Consider the following 23,330-nt stretch of genomic DNA (forward strand, 5'->3'; position numbering starts at 1 on the left):
CTAGGTTTGAAGTTGGGATCTTTGGTTCCGGTTGTTATTCGTGTGTATGTGATGGGCGGCTTGGAGGGTTTTGAATGGTATGTGTGAGAGAATGAATGCTTCAGTGTGAATGATGGAGGGAGGGGGAGTGGTAGTGTCATATTGGGGGCTGGAAAAAGGTAGCTTTGTCGATTGAAATCAAAGATGTATCGTTTTCCAAAAGTGTTTTTTTAAGAAAGGGAATATGATGTAAAAATCAAGGAACTGTAGAAGAAGATGTACAGTATTGTATAATAAACAGTGTATGAAATGTTTACATATAAAATGACAAAAAAATGAAGGAAAAAGTTCATGCACTAAGTGTCTTTTTTGGCTTACATTGTATTGCCTTTGGTCAGCACATTGAGCTGTTTTGAGCCAGTAATGAAGAAATACAGGACAAGTGGGATTTTGTATTTATGCTTTGTTGGTTGTTTCCCCCTTATACCAGACCTAACATTGTTTCTGCAGGAGTACCTCTATTTTTTCTGTGAAGTGAAATGAAACATATCATAAGGTGCATTATATTTATCTTGCATATCCCGGTCTCTTATGCTATCAGCACAATTGATCTTCTATTGCATTCCCCATAGAGACACGAGTCCTCCTCTGCCCACTCACATGCAATTCTATCATCTTGCATCAGGAACCCACGTATGGGGGTATTCCAGAATTTCAAATTATACATACATTAATTCATCTAAATAATCTGTACATTCATTCACTTCTGTGGCGCTAGTTTTTTTTTAATCTCATTCTGTTCTTGAGCTGGAGTAGTCAGGTGCCTGGGAAGGATTAAGGTCTGTATTTGGAAACATTGGGAAAGGATTCAGTAAGATAGGGGAATTGCTCAGGAGTGTAGCTGGGGGAATACTGAAATTGCATCTACCCCACTTCTGCCTCTATTGCTCGGCATTGCATGCGTGCTCGTTTCTTTGCAGTTTTTCAAAGAAATGTCATCACAAAAGGGACTGGATTGCAGGTATAAGAAGCTGTCAGCAACAAGAGGAAGAAAATACTTGATTTAAAAATCAAAGAAATGCAAAGCGATCTGTATGACACCTTGATGGATTCCAAGAAGAGCCCGAAGATGATGAATGATGTCTTGTAATAAAGAAATTAAGTGATGATTTATAAATCTGAGAGTTATTTTATTTCTGCCTATTAAACGCATGACAATTTGAGCTTGGGCTAACCTACGTTGTGTTTACACTGTCCTCCATCCTGCATCAACGTCACAACACACCACATCATGGCTATTGCAGTCTCCTCATTCTAAATAAAGAGTTATTAGAATCACATGACTAACTGGAGAAAGTTCCCAGAGAGTTTCTTTCACTGCAATTCATCAAGGACCCTTTCGGCTGTCCCAGGCTACCATTATACAATGTATAAGAAGGAGACTGTGAGAATGCTTGCAAATCCAATGTATTACTACCATGAGAGAAGTTTCAAATGTATCAGGGGTAAACCGTTTCTTCTTGCTCGTTCCTTATTGGTGCGCACCCTGAGAACTCTATATTCATGTGGAATGTGTGACTGTCTTTGATAGAAGTCCTGTAAAAGGAACTGTGGATTTCTACGTACAGAGGAACCCTGTTCCGCACCTTAGAAGGTGAATCTATGCCGGATTTCACTTAGAGCTGTTAGCACTTCTCTGAACTTATGGTCTGTGTGCCTTGCTACTAAAATATATTTATTTATGTTCTGTTATGTCAAATTTGCCTTTTACAATTCATATAAAGCACTGACACGACTAACCTTGGCTGTCATTTTTACAAGAATGTTTATCACCTATTACTGAGCTTAATCTATTGTTTTACCAAAGTGAGGGCTCCAGTCAGGGAGCATCAGTCTGCATTGAGACCACACCGCTCCTGGTCCCAGCCGTTGGCGCCCCATGACTTGGATTTTAGAATAAGATGGTACGCCGACACTGTACAGTGTCTTCCTGCATCTCAGGTTCCTTTCTCCTCCTCCTGTTCTCTTCCCTCTTGTGCAGTGCCTCCTGTGCTCCTCCCTATGCCCCTTTCTCCAGCACCCTCCTTTCCTGCCCCCTTACTTCTGTCTTTGCATACAGCTCATAGGACTGCAGCACATGTGCGGTTCAGTGCTGCACTCACTGTACAGTGACTCACAGGTTCTTGTGTCCCTCCCTCCTGTGCCTTCTTCTCCTGTGCCTTGCCTCCTTCACCCTCCTGTTGTGCCCTGCCTCCTGTCCCCTTCCTCCTGTGCCCTCCTCTCCTGCCCCCTCCTTCTGTCCTTGTGCACAGCACATAGGGCAGCAGCATTTGTGCGGTTCAGCTCTGCACACTCACTTCTAGAAGTCACATTAAGTGCTGTGCATTATGTTCTGGGTTTGGAGGTCACATTCTCCCCTCTGTCCCTCAGGCTCTTTCATCCAAAGGAGCTGCCTCCCCTCCCCCTCCTGAGTGAGCCTTACCATGCCGTCTGTCTTTAAACACCTACCTCAACCTTTGTTGAGTCCTGAAAGCAGGTGTAAGGCGACCCCGCCTGCAGGTCCAGCTCACTAGCTTGACCCTGGGCCGCCCGTGCCCGATCCGGGTGGATCTCGATCACCCGTCCCGGCAGACAAGTGCGAGCGCCTAGCCGAGTAATTGAGGAGATGTGCTTTTTAATGATGTTTGCCATCTTTTTATTTAACAAAGGGGGAGATGTAGTGTTTTAATTGTAAATGTTATAGATTCTTATATAGCGCAGACTGCCACCCTACGGGTATCCTGGCGCTTAGACTTGAGTGGGACCATCATATGAGCCGACCGGTATCCACTAGGTCCCATGTGGTTCTGGGTGGACTATAAACAGGAACTACGTAGCATGCTGGGAGGGGTTAGGGTGTGGTTATGGGAATAATGACATAAGTGTGCAGACTGTGATTGAATGTGGGAGAATAAAGAAGTCTGAAGCGCAGCTCCGTGTGTGGCGTGATTCATTTACATGCTCCAGTGCTGGGGAAGATGCTACACCCCTCTTGAGTCAGCCTTACACTGCCTGTATGCACAGTTTACATTTAAAGTTGCATTGTGGGACTTGCAGTTTCATATACCATGTGTCTATCTGCCTAAAAAATGGTAGCAACAGAGGCAGGGACCGTTCTAAGAGACCGCCATGCAGACACAGGTACCCAGGCCTCAGTGGGAGCTGCTGCCTTCCACCCACTCCCACGACCCTATAGATGGCCCCTCTCACAACAGAGTGCTGTGAAGCACTGCATATGAAGATAGGGGCCCCTGAGGCTGGAGGATGATAACCATTACAGCCTACCTCAAGTATATGGGGATAGAAGGCTGAGGCTGCAGGGGCAGGGGACTGGAAAGAGGCCTGTCAGGACAAGAGAATAGCTGCAGGGATGGTGAGAAGAGTTGTACTCTAGTCCAAGGGCTTCAAGGACGGGGGGTCATGGCAGGAAAGTACTTCACACATCCCTACAGGATATTGCATCATATGCCATGAGGAGGGCACATTTATTGTGTGACCAGGGAGAAGAAAGTGTAGGCAGTGAGAGGGAGAGCTTGCTGCCTGCCGGGGAGCCGTATGCGAGCCAGTACGAGCTTGTTAGGATCAAGTATTGATAACCACGATCCCATGATGGATATTGAAGTCACATCTCCACCAGATAACAGTCTAAGCTGCCTTTCTTTCAGTCCACCCACATTACCTGGGTCCTGGCTAATGGTGTGCAGTGTAGGATGTGCAGACAATGGACAAAGTATTGCAAAGGCTCTGCAGATGCAGTCAGGTCCAGGACTGATGATGGACCAAAGTATTTACAGCTTCCTGTAATAATTCTGCAAAAATGTGGCATTTGAAGAGTAATCAAGCCATACAGGTAGCACAGCATGAATATCCTATCAGGACTGTCCGCTGGATAAAAGACCCAAATTACAGGTGTATAATGACAGGCAGCTGGGATAATAGCCCTCTGCTGACATTTCCTCTGCAAGAACATTTTTACTGTGCGCTGCTGATGTGGTTTACCCCATGGCTGCTGATGTGGTTTACCCCATGGCTTCTGATGTGAGTTACCCCATGGCTGCTGATGTGGTTTTCCCCATGACTGCTGATGTGGTTTACCCCATGGCTGCTGATGTTCTTACCCCATGACTGCTGATGCGCTTACCCCATGGCTGCTGATGTGGTTTACCCCATGGCTGCTAATGTGGTTTACCCCATGACTGCTAAAGTGGTTTACCCCATGGCTGTTGATGTGGTTACACCATGGCTGCTGATGTGGTTTACCCCGTGCCTGCTGTTGTGGTTTACCCCATGGCTGCTGATGTGGTTTGCCTCATTGCTGCTGATGTGGTTTACCCCATTTCTGCTGATGTGGTTTACCCCCTTTCTGCTGATGTGGGTACCCCATGGCTGCTGAAGTGGTTACCCCATGGATGCTGATGTGGTTTACCCCATGGCTGCTGATGTGGTTTACCCCATGGCTGCTGATGTGGTTTACCCCATGGCTGCTGATGTGGTTTACCCCATGGCTGCTGATGTGGTTTACCCATGGCTGCTGATGTGGTTTACCCCATGACTGCTAATGTGGTTTACCCCATGGCTGCTGATGTGGTTTACCCCATTGCTGCTGATGTGGTTTACCCCATGGCTGGTGGTGTGGTTACCCCATGCCTGCTAATGTGTTTTACCATATGGCTGCTGATGTGGTTTACCCCATGGCTGCTGATGTGGTTTACCCCATGGCTGCTGATGTGGTTTACCCCATTTCTGCTGATGTGGTTTACCCCCTTTCTGCTGATGTGGGTACCCCATGGCTGCTGAAGTGGTTACCCCATGGATGCTGATGTGGTTTACCCCATGGCTGCTGATGTGGTTTACCCCATGGCTGCTGATGTGGTTTACCCCATGGCTGCTTATGTGGTTTACCCCATGGCTGCTGATGTGGTTTACCCATGGCTGCTGATGTGGTTTACCCCATGGCTGCTAATGTGGTTTACCCCATGGCTGCTGATGTGGTTTACCCCATTGCTGCTGATGTGGTTTACCCCATGGCTGGTGGTGTGGTTACCCCATGCCTGCTAATGTGTTTTACCATATGGCTGCTGATGTGGTTTACCCCATGGCTGCTGATGTAGTTTACCCCATGGCTGCTGATGTGGTTTACCCCATGGCTGCTGATGTGGTTTACCCCATGGCTGCTGATGTGGTTTACCCCATGGCTGCTGACGTGGTTTATCCCATGGCTGCTGATGTGGTTTACCCCATGGCTGCTGATGTGGTTACCCAGTGTGTTGTAACTTCTCCCCCTCTGCTCCTTATCCACCCCTCTCCTTCTCTCCCTCTTGGTACGGCCCACTCTACTTCCTGGAGTGTGTGTTAGAATGTTGAGAGAGTCGTGACTGCCGCCAAGCTGGGAGCACCTGTTACTTATGATGAAATAAAGTCATACTTGGAAACCCCTAAATGTAGTGGCTCTTTACTACATTTATTGGCGACGAGGACGGGATGCTGAGCCAGGGTCAGCTGGGTGTCTATCCCCCCTGGACACATTTTGAAGCTTGAGCGGAGTGGTTAATTGAAATGAAGGACTCATTGATTAAATTTGAAGTTCATTGGAGAGCAGACCGGTAACCAGACTGTACCCTAATGTGTTCCCGTTCGGGGGACGTAAGATTCTCGATTCTGCAAAGTAAATGGAAGTCGGGTGTGAAGTTTGGGTAAACGAACTGGTGCCGTGTGGTGAAGGAATAACTGTTTCCTCCTGATTTGATGTCTGCTGGTGTTTCTGGTTCGAACAACCAGTTTCTGAAATGAAATGAAGAAATGAGTGAACAAGCTGCGTCGGGCGTTCAAAGGAGACTCTGAAGCTGAAAAGGAGTAAGACCCGAGTGGATGAACCCTGAACGAAGAGAAGGTTCGTCAGGTGAGCAGCTGAAGCTTTTGTGGAAAGCTGAGCGGAGCAGGAGACGAAATTGATGATATCGTTCTCACCGCGTACTGATGTGAAAATATGAGCCTTGGTTATGAGGTAGTGGACGAAAGTACGTTACGTTGAGCAACTGAGGCGAATTGGCGAATTATCGTGAGGAGAGCAGTGGGAACTAAGGATAGAAGCTGAGCGGAGCACAGGATAAGGTGAAAGTCCGTGTGTAAGGGGAAGGAGTGTGACCCAATTCGCGGCGGAAGCCTGTGTGGGGAGCCGGCTAGGGGCATGTGAAGAGCTGGGCTCAGTGGTGGACGACAGAGGTGATTGTTAAAAAAATAAGTACATTGAGCTCAGGAAAACGCCAAAGTCCTCACCTGAGGATAGAAACTCCTACCCGAGAACACCGCCGCCATTCTTCCGAGCATCGCGTCATTTCCCTACAGCACTAAGCAGGGCGAAGACAAAGAAAGAGGACTAGGGTAAACACCCCTGAGTGTGTAGCAGCGGAGTTTAGGCTGCGGAAAGGGGCGGAATATACGGGGTGTGAACCTAACCTCTCAAAGCGGAGCGGGAGATGAAATGACAGTTGATTGTTCCCACCGCGTTGTGAAGTGATTTAAAGAAAAGCCTTGGTCAAGAAGTAGAGGATTCGGCTCTTAAAGAGAAATTCATGGAAAGTAGCAACGGAAGTATTTGGAGAAATGATCTGCATCGGGCGTTCTTTTGAAAAAGTGAAGTGTGAGGAGAAGTAAGACCTGAGTCGAAGAGCTGTGACAGAGACGAAAGCTCGTGGGGTGAGCAGTTGTAACTGATGAATTAACATAAACTGGTTCAATAAATGGAAGAGAAAACAAAACGGATTGAAGCGTAGGAATATAAAGCGGCTCCGCCGTGGGATAAAGCTCTGTTAAGAGGTGAGAGGTGACATGCGGAAAGGCATGTAGGTCAAGCCGGGGCAGTTCCTAGTCAAGTGGACACTGAGAGCCAGCTGAGATCCTGGGTGAAAAATAAAACGGGGGATTTCAACAGAGAAATGGAAAAGGTTGAAACACGGCCTCTGCTGTGAGCTGTGCTGAGGAGACGGTGTGCTCGGCACCTCTCTGAGAAGCGTTCTCTGACATAATCTGTTCCAGGGAGGGAGCCTGTTGGTTGAGGTAAGACCTTGTGAGGAAAAATTTGTGACTAGAAACAAAAGGTTTTATGAAGATGAAATCGGGGTGAGCTAGTCCCCTCTTCCTAGAAATTTAAGTTCATGAAAGTACACTAGTAATTATCTGAGTAAGGAAGAAAGTATTGTGTGAGGAATCTCGGAGAAAAGTGATCGTCATTGGACCTTAGCTTTACTTCCAGTCGCATTAAGCTTTGGAAATGTTGGGAGGAGCGGGGAATGTACCACGTTATGTGGTAGTCAAAAGAAGCTGAACAGCAGCAGTGCATTGAGCTGTGTGAGGGGTGTGCAGTGAACCTCTGTGGCGGAATCATTACGGACTAGAGGCAGTACGTCCTTCCAGGGACACCCCAATTCGCTGCATCTGTGACAGTGGATTCTCTAGAGCCATTAATCTACGGACGGCGCGTTCAACTCTTATTCTGTGATTTCAGAGAGGGGGAACAAGTAGGGCAATAGAAGGTGGAGTAGGTAACTTGACCTTCACATTTTAGAACCCCCCAGCGCTCACAGCCAAGGCATTACTATCAATTGGTTCAGGGCGACAGAGAGCTCTTCCAGGTGCACTTCTACCGCCACTTCTGTCTGCTCGAGGTGGACATCACATCTCCACGTGAATTCCCGGATATAGTTTAGAAAATAACATGGAGAGAGCCCTAAGGTATAATGTAGCTCTCATACCAGAGGAAAGGGCTGAAACAGCCTTTCACAGTCTAGGAACTGAAGGACGAAAGATGTACTGCGATACGAGGAAAATGCTCACGAAGGGGCCACACAGAAATGTGTATAAAGACATCTCGTGCGCACGGGATGGTTATGGAAAACAAGTCTCGCGGGTAAAGGCACAAAGGGTTGATGTGATCAATGATAAAATGGATAACCAAGAGGAAGTTAACACTAGGAAAATAAACCCGGAGTGTACCACCTCCCTAGGCGGAGTGAAGACAGAAATGGTCTCAGTTCCAGGAAAGCAATATAAGTTGGTTAACAAGAAAGAATGGAATAGAGAATTAGCAAAAGAAAATGGGGATGAATTTAAAGAGACCAACATATCCCTAAAAACATACACTGAGAAGAACTTCAACGTAATAGGTTACACAGTAAAGGGTTTAATGCACAAAGGAAAGGATACTTGGAGTACCCTATTTATAACGGAAAGAGGATCCACCATGCCAGGGTGGAAGGATCTAAAGAAATTGAAAATAAAAGATAAGGGAAGAAGTAAAGAACATGAGACTGAATGGGCGCTGATACAAAGAGTACAGGGAACTAAAAGTGAAGCACAGAAGACTCATGCGCCGTCATCTAAGGGTTCGTGTGATATGGAAGAAACTGCATACAATAAAGAGTTTGGAAAAGAAGTTGAGAGACATGAGAGAAATGACAAAGAAGGAATAGTTGGGAAAAAAGGAAATTTGAAAAGAAAAGGAGAAAATGTCATCACCAAAAATAAGGAACGGCAAAGGATAGAATGTAAGGGTAACCCATTCAAGCACAAAGGGACGTGGCTAAGAATCACATCGTCAGAGTCCAGGAACAAAATGATGGAGGAATATGAACACAAATGTGAACAAGAAAGAGTTATCGACCCCCACAGACAGGGGCGAGAGAAAGCAGTTAAAGGGAGAGTGCCCGACATGGTTACAACCAATGGTGAAACATGGATCGCTCACACGGCAGGCAATAAAGGTTGTGGAAAAGTAGTAGTAAAGGATGTACTAAAAAGAAAAATGGAGACGGACCAAAGCTGGGTGGATGAAAGAGAAATACGAAAGAAAGGCGAGAGGAAAGGCGGAGGAAGTGAATTTGCGAAAAACGGAGAATTCAAGAGAAAGGGAGAGTCCACAGAAAATGAAACCTTCGATCGAGGGAAAATAGAATGTAAGAGTAACCACTTTATTTGCAGTGAGATGAGGCAAAGTTCCACATTGGATGAGTTCATTTTTGAAATGAGGGATGAAATTGCGGACTATGGTGGACTGAAAAGAGCAATGGATTTAAGTTTGCCGGAGGGAAAGGATGAGGATAAAGCTAAATATTTTCCATGGCATCACGGCGGTGAGATGAAGAGTGAGAGTGGGAAAAGGCAGGAAATGCTAAAAGGTATCTCACTAAAAGGCATGTCAGGGAAGAAGGGTCCACTCGATGACAATCTCAGCAAGCGGGAATGCAGTGGCCCAGGAAATACAACAGAGTTCTTCCAGAGGACTCAAGGAAGTGAGCAAGATGACAGACTAAGGTCAGCTGAGGCTGATGACAACGATCGGAACGGTTTGAAACGGAGTAAGAAAAGGTCTGGACTCTGCCTTCTGCAAAGGTAAGGAGGGTAGGAGAGGGACCAGACTAGTCAACGTGGATGACATTGAGAGAGAGAGAGCCCTATCAGGTCTGATGGTTCAGGCGGGGTGTGTCGGGGCCCAGTTACTGCCAAGGACTAATACAGTGGTACTGCCTAGACACCCTTCCTGATGGGTACATGAAGACTTGTGGAGGAGCACAAAATTTCAAGTCGGAATACTCCGCACATTGTGTTCACACTCAGAGGAGCCTAAGGGAAACATTGAGGTTGCATTCTTTCCTGCCTCCCACCCCTGCCTCCAGACTCATCCCGCTGTAGGCATCGAGGCGGGGTGGCAGAAGTGGACTCCAAGGGACCGGCCCCACTGGCCACACCTACCGTATTATAAGAGGTGTTCATACTAAGGGGAGGGGGGCAAGGTCAGGACCCGTCTTGGTTCCTAGTGGACCAAAGGGACCATACGCCTTAGACTATTTCCTGCCAGTTCCACACTTAAGTTTTAGTGTTAGTGCCACAGTTAGTTGTCTTCTGGTTGCTGTGATTAACTCCTGCTTTCTTTGTACTCCTCCCTCATACCCGCCTCCTCCCCACCACTCTTCCACTTTCCCCACTTCCACCCATTTCACCCTGCATCCCTGCTGTCTTCCCTTCTCCCCGCCGGGAGCCTCTTATCTCCCTCTCCTCTGTTTCCCTTAGGGGGGAAGGTGTGTTGTAACTTCTCCCCCTCTGCTCCTTATCCACCCCTCTCCTTCTCTCCCTCTTGGTACGGCCCACTCTACTTCCTGGAGTGTGTGTTAGAATGTTGAGAGAGTCGTGACTGCTGCCAAGCTGGGAGCACCTGTTACTTATGATGAAATAAAGTCATACTTGGAAACCCCTAAATGTAGTGGCTCTTTACTACACAGTGGCTGCTGATGTGGTTACCCCATGGCTGCTCATGTGGCTTACCTCATGGCTGCTGATGTGGTTACCCCATGGCTGCTCATGTGGTTTACCCCATGGCTGCAGATGTGGCTTACCCCATGACTGCTGACGCGGTTTACCCCATGGCTGCTGACGCGGTTTTCCCCATGGCTGCTGACGCGGTTTTCCCCATGACTGCTGATGTGGTTTACCCCATGGCTGCTGACGCGGTTTACCCCATGGCTGCTGACGCGGTTTTCCCCATGACTGCTGATGTGGTTTACCCCATCGTGGGTAACACTGGCCCTGTCATTTTGGATTAGAACACACAGATATTTAATCCTGTGTTGTTTTGTTTGTTTTTCAGGGGCACATTTTTAGCCCGTCACTTCTACACACTAAGTTAGAAGTAAGTCTTCATAATTCTCTTTTTTAATTTAATTTCCGTGCTTTTGGCTCTAATCACGTATTTTTCATATATGTTTGTCATTTCTTAGATACTCGTTTTACTATGACTAGTGTTAGAAATAGGGTAGCGTGGTGCGGAGCGGGTAGGCTAAACTCCAGGGCATTGTGTAAAGCATCCACACAGCACACACAGGCGGCACACAAGGCACACTACAAAAAGAGACCACACCAGTTTAGATGGAAAAAAAAGCATATGTATTATGCAGGACAGCAAGAGGTAATCACAGGGGTGACACAGTGCCAACTGACACCAGGTAGCAATACAAAAGGGGACTATTTACAGGGCAGGGCCAATCAGGCCGCTGCCAAAACCATTGTAACAGGACACAGGGTAAAGGAAAGTCCGTCAATAAATGTATCACAGCCAGCAACTACCGGCAACGAACTGAACTCAGCTCAGCACATTGGCATGAGCCCCCATAGGCATAAACGCGTAAGCAGGAGGCATAAACCTAAGCAGAAATCATGTGAACATCACATTAGGCACCATTTGGCAGACAAATACAGCATCATCACCCTCGGGTCAGGCATGTAAATACATTGGCATGTGGCATCTCGTGCATATTCCCTGGCAACGTAATCCGGCAGGGACCTGGAAAGAAAAACAGGCATGCAGGCTGGGAGGCCTCACCCTAGGCGTGAAGACGGCGTCCAGCCTTAGGGAAAGAAAGCATTGCCATGGGATGCAACACCATCAGTAGTCCGCCTTAAGGGATAAACATTAGCATGAACACAGAGCGGTAGGCCGGACCCTCTGCAAGGAAAACATCATCAGTCAAATGAGAATAAATGTCCATTCCATCACTACCACCCTGGGCAGGTATAAACCCCACTCTGGGACTCTCTAAATAAACCTGGCCCCAAGGTTGCACCTGCCCACTGTCCGGTGGGGCAGTTGGGTCCAACCAAGTCACTGGCACATACAGTGCCTCTGGAGCCCCTCTCCAGGACTCAGGAGTCCGCAGACTTGCCCCCAAAAAAACTCTCACGTGCAACTGCCCACTGTCCGGTGGGGCACTTGCACAAGGCACAGCCAGCATGGCACTGGGCAAGGGGGAGCCCCTTCTTCTGGGGCTATCAGCTTTACAATGCCCCAACTTGGGCTCCCAAAACATTGCAGCGGCCCGCTTCTGCGGTGCCGGTGTGTGGTCCACAAAAATAATGGCACAGCTGGAGCCCCTCCGGGCCCCACACACAGGTGGCTGCTCGTTGCAGCTGCCCACTGCTAAGCGTGGCAGCTCGGAAGTCCAGTACTCCTACTCCGGTCCTCTGAGAAGGACCACTGGGGGCGGGCACCGACAATGTGCCCCGCTGCCCCCTCCCTTGTTGATTCCCCAATGAGCCCCAATCACCAGGCTCTTGGGGCGGGCTCCGGACGTCTTCTAGCAGGGGACAGGCAATGGTATGTCCCTTAACCGTCCCCTGCTCCTCCAGGACCTCTCCTGCTGGCTTCCTCTTTCTTTAGCAGCAGACGCAGGGAACACGCGGGTCTCTCCCTCGCACTGCGGGAGCCTCGCAGAAGGACAGCATGTCTCCTGGCCTCGTCCTTCACCCGGGTCCCTCTCCTGGGGCCCGGGACTCGTCTCCTCAATACCACGGCTCAGCAGGCGGGGCTCTCTTTTACGCATGGGAACCCTACCCCTCCAGCAGTTTCTCTCCCGGCGGGCGCACAAACCGGCGGGGTGGGCTCCCGCTAGGGGCTTAAAGTCAGCAGAGGCGCGGGGCTCCCACCAGCTCACAGGGGCCCCACCTAACTTCCGGGTCGCTCCTTCTCCTTCCGGGTGACCGTGGGCAGCGCGGTGGCCCTCAGTTAATCCCTGGGCTGTGGCGGGGAAGGGCGACGGGAACGCAGGGTAGGCTCCGGCTAATTTAAATAAGCACAACCACGGGGTGGGCACCCACTGGTATACACTAGCAGGCAGTCTCCAAACACGGGGTAGGCACACACTTAACGTAAAGCATACAGCGGGGTGGGCACCCGCGGAGGTCAGCAACACCCGGGACAGGCTCCCGGTATATTTTAATATAGGCGGCTCTCCCCGGCAGCACGAGGGGATTCGCGGCAAGCAACGCCCCACTTCCTAGTGCTACACAGTTTACGCAGGTCCCGGGCAGCGTGGTGATCCTGGGCATGCGACGCTTCGCTGGCTCAGCACTGGGCACAGCGCCCGTGGGTAGTGGCAGCTTCTAGCACTCTAGCCCCTAGGAGGCACAACGCTTTATCTTCTGTTCCCCAGCCGCAGCGCTCACAGATTCCCAGCGCTGTAGAGGCCAGACCCTCCTCTTCTCCTGGCCATATATGGAGTGGTGCCCATGCTCCTTACCTCCTTCTGGGCACAGTCACTACCGGGATAAAGTTGTAGCACCCACACAATAGAGTAGCGCCTTGGCAGCACGGCATTGCTGGCGTCAGCTCCTCCCTCCTGGGCAGTCCAAGCACTCACAGGGCGCTGTAATGCAGGCAGGATAGAAGTGAAACACTCACTAAGTGCTCCTTGGCAGTCAGATAAAGTGCTCTTCCTTTCCAAGCGCTAGCCAACAGGCATGGCACAGTTGTAGCGCTCACCAGGCACTAGGTAGGAGAGCAGCAGGCACTGCTAGGCCAGGTCAGTGGTCAGTGGGTACTCATCGGTACAGGACAGCAGCTCCTGGGAACCATCATCCCCTGTAACGTGGCATTCCTCCTAGTACAGCATTCTGTACTCCAGCAGCGGGCTCTCACTGGCCCTGTGGACAGTGGAGAGGTACAGATGGGCTCAGGGGCCAGCACCCAGGCTCAGGTGGTGGTACCTCATGGCAGAGGGTCCCCTCTCTCTCTCAGGTCCACGCTCTGACTGAGCACATGGTTGCACAGCCCCCCTATTTATACGCTCCTCACCCCACCTACCAGACAGTGCCAGAAGCTTCTAGAATCGTCTGGGGAAACCAGTCCTGACTGGCTCAGGGGGAGGGGTAGAGCACCCTGGGTGTCAGGTTTTCCCTCCAAAAGCTGGGATGGCTGGGAAACAAACAACTAGACTGGTAACCCACCTCAGTCAGGCGGCACCACACACAGCTATGGCATCCATTTTAAAAGTGACAATTCACCAAGGTGCATTCTTACAATGGGGGAATTACAGGTGCATCACATTTAATTACATTGCATCACATTTAACATTTGTATTTCACATTCATCTCAATACATGTTTAAATAGGGAAAATCAGTCTGCACACGCCATTGCGCAGCATGGATTACGGCATCTCACACCACACATGGCCTCTACATTCCTCTACCATGTGGGAGATATCCTCTAATAGGAGGGTGAAAAGCGAAAAAAATTCGGGAAAAAGGGTCAAGTCCAACAACTAGGGATTTACATTATCATCCATGATTACACTAAATCACCTCCTACCTCATGTTTGCTATTAGACACGTATATACAAATTGACATTAGCTTCTTAAAAAAAATTTTGGGAAACCTTACTATTTTTTGTCCATGCCCAGGTCTGCAAACACACTTTTCCTATGAGACTTATTTGTCCCAACTAATGTTCCTCGTCAGCTGACCTAAGAAGGGGACGTGTCATACATGAGGTATCAAATGTGTATGGCCTGGTAATGAACACTACCAGGACACCAGTACGCACTACTCAAATTCAATTTATCGTTAGTACATGTTTTTAATTTTTGCAAGCAATAAACAATATATCATCTCATTTACATTTCAATTTTTTGTGTTGAAAAACAGATTCTCTGTCAACATATGGGATATAAAATTCATACAACTTAAAGTCAATACATTTCATCAGCACCCAATGCATTTCGGGGCAAGAGCCCCTTCGTCAGGGGTCTGTGTGTAAAAGAAAGAAGAAAGAAAGGAATCACATTACTATCGATGCATAGGAAAGTTAAAGTATTAATTCTCTGCTTTATATGAGCTTCTTACCGCTAGTATGACGGAATAGTGAATTCCGATAACTCAAATGAAATAGAATGACCTAAGCAAAGAAAAACAGTTGAATATAGTTTATAGATATGTACATCAATTCAGTATGATGTTTAATCTATTGTACTCTGTAATGAATGTCCTGTTACCTGTATGACTATCTGTGTAAAGATCTGTAAGGAAAACGTAAAAATTCGTGTGAAAAACTACCTATGCAGCCAAGTATATACAAGCCTTTACTGCATGTAAACAATGGTGACGCTCACCTTATTTATGATATCTTTTTGTCAAGAGCCTGCATGGAACAAGAGAAAGACTACCGTCAAACGCGCTTATTGTATGGATTGCATGTGCAATCATGCACTGTTCATGGGCATTTAACTAGGATTTACCTGCGAGTCCTACGTAGAAGACATTGGTCTCGACAAGCGCTCGAAGTTTAAATCAACCTGTCGAGAAAAAGCGACAGTCTATCAAAACGCTGGCCATCGTATATCCATTTTTAAATTGGATAATAGTCCACAAATGTTTGTAGAGATCCTTACCGGAGCAGAGTTTTACTGTGACCCGTCTCGATATTCTTCCCGGATGTGAATGAAGCAACGCTTAGTCCTTCTACTATTATTACCATAGGGTCGGCTGTGGATATCAACGATGGACTGTCGTCATGGGCTAACTTTGTTTAATGCCGTTTGGCCTAAAGATACTGGCGACGGATTACCGTTATAAACTAACTTTGTTTATTTCGTCATAACGACGAATCTCTAGTGTCTTATCTATGCGTTTAAAACGCTGATGTATTTGTATAGCTGATCTACCGTTTATATTGATGTTGCACTTAAATTAACTGCATTTAAGTATTGTGATTGCGCCCGCCATCTTTAGATGGTGAGGAGAGATGATATTTCCCGTTCCATACTGAGTTAGTGAGCGAATATATACGCTGCTAATTTGCACAAGAGACAAGACAAGAAGTGAATAACCTAGAACAAGGAGATGAATCTATCTATAATGTATGATAAGTTAGAGTGGAGCGTCGGAAAAATACAGAGTATAGAGTGGATTACGACATTTATGACCATTACTTATGCCAACATCTATAAATGCATGAGAAACATTTATGAGGCCTGTGCTGAATAACAGTTATGGCAGTCAAGAGCATTTGCGAATACATATTACGGAAATTTCAGTTACCTCAATTAATGTTAAACTCCTGCAACATTAATTGAGGTAACTGAAATTTCCGTAATATGTATTCGCAAATGCTCTTGACTGCCATAACTGTTATTCAGCACAGGCCTCATAAATGTTTCTCATGCATTTATAGATGTTGGCATAAGTAATGGTCATAAATGTCGTAATCCACTCTATACTCTGTATTTTTCCGACGCTCCACTCTAACTTATCATACATTATAGATAGATTCATCTCCTTGTTCTAGGTTATTCACTTCTTGTCTTGTCTCTTGTGCAAATTAGCAGCGTATATATTCGCTCACTAACTCAGTATGGAACGGGAAATATCATCTCTCCTCACCATCTAAAGATGGCGGGCGCAATCACAATACTTAAATGCAGTTAATTTAAGTGCAACATCAATATAAACGGTAGATCAGCTATACAAATACATCAGCGTTTTAAACGCATAGATAAGACACTAGAGATTCGTCGTTATGACGAAATAAACAAAGTTAGTTTATAACGGTAATCCGTCGCCAGTATCTTTAGGCCAAACGGCATTAAACAAAGTTAGCCCATGACGACAGTCCGTCGTTGATATCCACAGCCGACCCTATGGTAATAATAGTAGAAGGACTAAGCGTTGCTTCATTCACATCCGGGAAGAATATCGAGACGGGTCACAGTAAAACTCTGCTCCGGTAAGGATCTCTACAAACATTTGTGGACTATTATCCAATTTAAAAATGGATATACGATGGCCAGCGTTTTGATAGACTGACGCTTTTTCTCGACAGGTTGATTTAAACTTCGAGCGCTTGTCGAGACCAATGTCTTCTACGTAGGACTCGCAGGTAAATCCTAGTTAAATGCCCATGAACAGTGCATGATTGCACATGCAATCCATACAATTAGCGCGTTTGACGGTAGTCTTTCTCTTGTTCCATGCAGGCTCTTGACAAAAAGATATCATAAATAAGGTGAGCGTCACCATTGTTTACATGCAGTAAAGGCTTGTATATACTTGGCTGCATAGGTAGTTTTTCACACAAATTTTTACGTTTTCCTTACAGATCTTTACACAGATAGTCATACAGGTAACAGGACATTCATTACAGAGTACAATAGATTAAACATCATACTGAATTGATGTACATATCTATAAACTATATTCAACTGTTTTTCTTTGCTTAGGTCATTCTATTTCATTTGAGTTATCGGAATTCACTATTCCGTCATACTAGCGGTAAGAAGCTCATATAAAGCAGAGAATTAATACTTTAACTTTCCTATGCATCGATAGTAATGTGATTCCTTTCTTTCTTCTTTCTTTTACACACAGACCCCTGACGAAGGGGCTCTTGCCCCGAAATGCATTGGGTGCTGATGAAATGTATTGACTTTAAGTTGTATGAATTTTATATCCCATATGTTGACAGAGAATCTGTTTTTCAACACAAAAAATTGAAATGTAAATGAGATGATATATTGTTTATTGCTTGCAAAAATTAAAAACATGTACTAACGATAAATTGAATTTGAGTAGTGCGTACTGGTGTCCTGGTAGTGTTCATTACCAGGCCATACACATTTGATATTCACATAGTTTGCAGGCTACATACCAGTACAGCACACGTACCGGATAAACATTCTAAAGCTCCATTATATCGAGTGCAGCACCCCCCCGAATTCAATACATGAGGTATCAGCAGAATTATTAATAAAATGACATTTTTAGACACTTGTCTGATGGTGAGGATATATTTTCCTCACTTATTCCTCTTTTTAATATATAAGAAACTCTTTAAATTGCTCATGCTTTAAATTTTCTTTTCATAAGAATGTTAAGGACTATTTGCCCAATACTGGAGGCTGGATATATCGTCTCTCGGGTCCACTTTGATTGGATGTGGATGCTCAGAAATGAATGAATAGATATCAGCAACTCTGATTATCAGGTGCATATAACTTAATAGAAGGGAATTTACTCATCTCGCAATGGATTTATCATTATGGGCGTTTGTTGTATTTATAATTTCTGTTATACCTTCCTTCTAGGATCCCCTTTTGGGACTACTTTTCAACTTATCGCTTTGGGTTGATAATTGACAAAGAGTTCTCAATTATTCGAATATAAGGTAGTTATCTCTACTGCATTCCTAATGGTCTTTTATATACTTTGTATTAGTACCCTCATCCAAAAAGCTTCTGGGTTTTTTAATTTTCATTCCATACTTTCATCGCTCATTCCGTTCTGCTTCCTATTCTCTATATATATCTAAGACTTTCTTTGACTTGAAAACTTCACCAATTTAGGCATATGGTTACTTCTTAGGCTACTAAGGATTTTTTGGGATTTTCCTGTAACACACTATTCTCCAATTTTTATTCATTTCTTGGGATATAAGGTGATCTAAAAAATACAACACACCAATTTTTTGCATTTTTCGGAAAATGATTGAGATGCTTATGTGCATATTAACATCATTTGCAGCCTTGAGGAAGTTATATTTGTAACAAAACAAGTGTAAGCTGCCATCTTCATACACTAACTAAGAAGGTTCAAGAATCTCTACGTGTTGAACTATAAACAGTATCACAGGATTATGAAATTATTTTTGTTATTGGTCTATTTGTACACTGTATATTTGAATACTACTTCTAGCATGAAACATTGTCAATAAGAAATAAATAGGAGTTCTTCTTTTGCATAATTGACTTTTTCAAATTGATTTTTTCCTGTGAGTTGCTACATTGAGTTTGGATCAGGAGATATGTTTTACCATACATGAATGGAAACATGAAATTTAAGAGTGCTGAGCTACAACTATTGTCTATAGTTTAACAGGTGAATTCTTCTGTACTTCCCAGTGGTGACATCCGTGGTAGTGGGGTGTTGTTTTACTGTTACCTTGAGAGGCACCATCATTGACGAGCTTCTAGAGAATACATTAGTTATATCTTTTAGAATTGATGTGCTACCTTGTATACCAACACTACCTCCTGTAAATATTGACTGGATGCATCATGGCTGCTGATGTGGTTTATCCCATGGGTGCTGATGTGGTTTACCCCGTGGCTGCTCATGTGGTTTACCCCATGGCTGCTGATGTGGTTTACCCCATGGCTGCTGATGTGGTTTACCCCGTGGATGCTGTCACCACTGCAGATACAGATCTTTTAGTTTACAAACCTTCAGAATTCAGGAGGATAGATTCTCCTCTCAAACACCAGCCATATTTAAAGACAGACAGAATAAACCCCCTAGATTTGCTTTGTGAAGTATTGAAGGATCCAGTAAATCAACCCACTAAATCCTACAAATAATACCTTCACTTTTAAATGCCATCGTTTGAATGGAGCTAATGCAGCACCAGCTCATGAAAATGTATGCACTGATGGGATTGTATTTCACCCTGTCCACGGCACACCAGCAACAGCAGCTTCTGATGGAAGGTTCGGCTTTTGGGGTAAAGATTCAAGAACAAAACTGTACAATTAGTTCAGCCAATATCTGCGCCCACCTTTAAGAATGATGGAAACATATGTGCATACTCATCCAGCTACGATTGGTCCACGGCCATGAATTTTACAACCCTCAAAAGAAAAAATGTCATTTTCCCGCAGCAGAAGATTTAAAGCCTCACAATAAGAAGTAGGCGAGTCCGACTAAAAGGATGCTTTTGAAATGACTTTCTTTCCTACGGAAATATGTTTTGGACCAGACACGTGTAGTAGGTCTTCGAACTAATAGCCACTGAGAAGTATATCAGAACCCTATTGAAAGCAGTGCGGGTGTCTTATGTAGATATGTAAGTATATCAGAACCCTGTGGACAGTACTGTGAGTGTCTGACGTACATATGTAAGTGTATGAGAAGTCTATGGAAAGCACTGCGGAGGTCTGACATAGATATGTAAGTATATCAGAACCCTATGGACAGCACTGCAGGTGTCTGACATAATTATGTAAGTACATCAGAACCCTATGGCTAGCGCTGCGGGTATCTGATGTAGATATGTAAGTATATCAGAACCCTATGAAAAGCACTGCGAGTCTCTGACATAGATATGTAATTATATCAGAACCCTATGGAAAGAACTACAGGTGTCTGACGTAGATATGTAGGTATATTAGAACTCTATGGACAGCATTTCAGGTGTCTGATGAAATGAAATGAAAAAGGTTCTTAATAGAGCGCACTGTGACCAAGCGGCTTCCTGGCGCTGGAGGTGGGGAGCTGAGGGAGACAGGGGAAGCCAGAACTGTTTAGCAGGAATAAGCAGTGGAGAACAGGTGGGTTTTTAAGGCCTTACGGAATTGGGAATAAATGGTAATGGATCTGATTGGTAGAGGGAGACTATTCCAAAAGGAGGGACCCAAAACAGAGAATCTGGTGCCTCCGGTTTTGGATTTATGGAACCGAGGTACATTGGAGAGGAACTGATTAGAGGAGCGGAGGGAACGGTTGGGGACATAGGGAGTGATGAGAGAGTTGATAAAGACTGGGCCGATGCGGGCTCGAGCCATGAAGACCAGACAGCCTATCTTAAAGAGGGATCTCTGGGAGATGGGGAGCCAATGAAGTGTTTTCAGGACAGGGGTGATGTGGGAGGACTTTGGGAGGTGGAAAATAAGGCGGGCGGCCTGATTCTGGTCAGCCTGTAGGCGGCGAAGTTCGTACGCTGGAATGCCCACGTCCAGGCTGTTCCCGTAATCGAGACGGGAAAGAATCATGGCCAAAATAATGAGCTTAAGGGCGTCAGAAGAAAAGAAACAGGACACCTTTCGGATGATTCGGAGGGAAAGGAAACAGGAGGAGACAACCGAGCTGATCTGGGCATGCATAGAGAGGTCCCGACTGACTCTAATGCCCAAGGTCTTTGCCGAGGCCGCTGGTAGAGGTGGAGGGCCAGAGATGGAGGGCCAAAAGGCAGTCGACCAAGGGGAGGAGGAGGAGCCAGTCAGGACCAACTCCGTCTTGTCCAGATTAAGCTTCAGTTGATTCAGATTCATCCAATCTGAAATAAAGGCCAAGGTAGAGTGAAATTTGGGTGGGGAGTGCAAGGGACAAGAAAGATCAAATACGAGCTGGAGGTCATCCTCGTAGTTATACACGGAGACCCCCATATCAAGAAGGGAAAGAATAAGAGGACGGATATAAAGGTTAAAAAGAAGAGGGGGGAGGAGCCTAGCTCGCGACCGAGATGGCCGCGCTTTAGCTCGGCTCCGTTCGCCCGCCTGGGTTTTCACATTTATCCTGCTGTAATCCTGCCCCGGGAAGCCCTGTTTGCTGAGTGGTGGTGCTACGACGCTTTGCAGGCACTTACCTCTTGTTCCGGTTATCCTGGCTGCTGTAGATCTGGTGCGGTGCCCCCGATTGTGTTGGGGTGTCGGAGGCGGACTGGCCTGGATCTTCTTGCCGGCTCCCGGGCCAGACGGAGCCTGCGGATCTGCCCTCCGGGGCGCGGAGGAGGTGGTCGGAGGGCCGTTGTTCGTGTGGGCCGGAGGTCCTTCCTGGCCGATTCCTGTGGGGAGGGGGCCTATGGTGGAGGCGCTGCCTTCCGGGGTCGAAGCTCCTCGTGTGTCCGGCTTGCTCTCCCTTTGTTCTCCGGTCCGGCCATTTTGATTTTGCCGCCCGGACTCGGAGAGCGGGACCGGCGGCGTTGGGTGGCCGGCGAATCCCTTTCTTCTGGTGGCCCCCCTTCCTGCCCGGGGTGCTCTGTTGCCGGTCAGCGGGACTTTGTTTGCCTTACTGCCGCCTCGGCGGAGATTTGCAGCCGCGCTGCCTTGTCGGACTCACAAAATGGCGGCCGACCCCGAGTGTCTTGACCGGGCCTGGGCGAGCGCTGGGGGCCCGCCGCATGGCCCGGGTGCCCGATACTGTGAAGGTTTTCCTACACTTAAGGAGTTACTGGACACCCTGCTCTCCTGGCGGCTCTGTGTGACCGCGCCTATCCTAGCCTCGGAGATGGTTCCTCACGGCGGGCCTCCTGAGCCCCCACGGCCAGATGTGATTGTGCCGCCGCGGGGTGCGGCTGGAATCATCCTGGCGGAATTGGCCCCGGCTCCGACCGCGTCTGCTGCTGTACGGAACTTGATGGCGCCTCCTCCTCTTGCGCTACCTTCGTTCTCTCGGGCCCGGGAGCTGGATTTTACTTGGCCTGGCCTTCCTGACTCTCCCGCTTCCTTTCGGTCGCTGCTGCCCGGCGATGTCTCCTGTGCTGGCCCAGATGGGTCGGTTCTTCTGGACATATCCTTGGACTTGTGCCTGCATCGTTTGCTACACTTCGTGACTTTCCTGGATCGTCCGTGTTCCACTTTACGTGCCTTTTCCGGACTGCCGTTGGATCTTCCTGCTGTCTGTCTCCTGTTCTTCGTAACCTGGTCCTCGCTGGATCGGACCGTTTCCACTTTGGACAAACAAGGACAGGGCTAATGTATATTGGCATCTGTGTGCGGTAGTCTTGCACTGGTTTGGATGGTCAACCTGTCCCGGTATGTTTCTGTGTGATTGACTGGTGCCCCTAGACTTTAACCCGATGTTCTTTGGCTTCCCGGGGACTTGGCTCCTCGACTCAGGCGGGTGGCTGGGTGCGTTTACTCCTGTCTCCCGGCCCTCCCCCGTGTATGTCTGTGTGTGTTTCCCATCCCTCGTTTCCTTCTCTTCCCTTCCCATTTTTGTCTTTGTTTCCGACTTAACTTTGCTCCGCTATATTTCGGGTTCTAATTAGGGCGACAGGCACGCTGCGGGGGGGTAGGCCGTAGCCTTCTGCAGGGGTGCAGGGTGGACTTTAGGGGTGGGTTGGGGGGGGTCTGTCCGTATTGGGGGGTCTTTTTCCTCCCTTATTTCCTCTTTTTTTGTTCTATGGCTCTTGTGTGTTCACTTTTTCCGGGACTCCGTCTCCTCCTGTATCCCCCTGGGGAGTTTCTGTGACTTTCGTATTCCGGTATGTATCTGATTGTAACTCGCTGGGTAATTTGGTATCGATTGTTGCTATGTCGCTTGCCGGACTCTATTATCCTGCTTTCACTCCTAGGGGTGCGTGGTTTGGTGGGAGTCCCTTCTTCGTTCCCTTTTTCCCTCTCCCCTTTTTCCTCCTTTATGGGGGTCCTTTTATTTTGTTGGGATGCGTATCGTATTGTCTTTTATTATGTGGGCCCTTTTTGATCATGTCTCCTCAATTTGGGTGGGGGCGGCGACGGGTAGGTGCGGTTTGATTGATGCCATTGTCGTTTCTTTATATTCCGATTACGTTTATACTCTTTGATAGCTATGTTGGTATGGCCTCTTTTGTCATTCTGTGACCGTAAGATGGCGGCTTGCCGCGGCCCCTCCCTGGTTGTTTTTTGCACGGCCCATGATTCTTCTGTTTCCCCACCCCGCATTAGAAAATTAACCTTTTATTGTCCTGTTCTTGCTGATTGCTCGATGCTCCTATTGTTTCTCCTGTGCTCCTGGTGACAT

The 23,330-nt window shown here is 47.0% G+C and overlaps 2 long non-coding RNA genes and 1 pseudogene across 2 annotated transcripts; 2 read left to right on the plus strand and 1 right to left on the minus strand.

Moving 5' to 3' along the window:
* Positions 1–3,573: 3,573 nt before the first annotated feature.
* LOC144763052 (mRNA export factor pseudogene) lies at positions 3,574–19,521 on the plus strand (annotated as a pseudogene).
* Positions 11,095–15,297, minus strand: LOC144762065 (uncharacterized). The gene is made up of 6 exons (XR_013596038.1): positions 15,230–15,297; positions 15,077–15,133; positions 14,951–14,979; positions 14,834–14,857; positions 14,685–14,736; positions 11,095–14,588 (listed from the first exon to the last, which is right to left on the minus strand). It is a non-coding gene; the product is annotated as an uncharacterized LOC144762065 (long non-coding RNA).
* On the plus strand, positions 16,444–17,361 carry LOC144762064 (uncharacterized). The gene is made up of 6 exons (XR_013596037.1): positions 16,444–16,563; positions 16,660–16,716; positions 16,814–16,842; positions 16,936–16,959; positions 17,057–17,108; positions 17,205–17,361. It is a non-coding gene; the product is annotated as an uncharacterized LOC144762064 (long non-coding RNA).
* Positions 19,522–23,330: the final 3,809 nt, after the last annotated feature.

This window comes from Lissotriton helveticus, chromosome 6, assembly GCF_964261635.1.
Source record: "Lissotriton helveticus chromosome 6, aLisHel1.1, whole genome shotgun sequence".
Taxonomy (NCBI): Eukaryota; Metazoa; Chordata; class Amphibia; order Caudata; family Salamandridae; genus Lissotriton; species Lissotriton helveticus.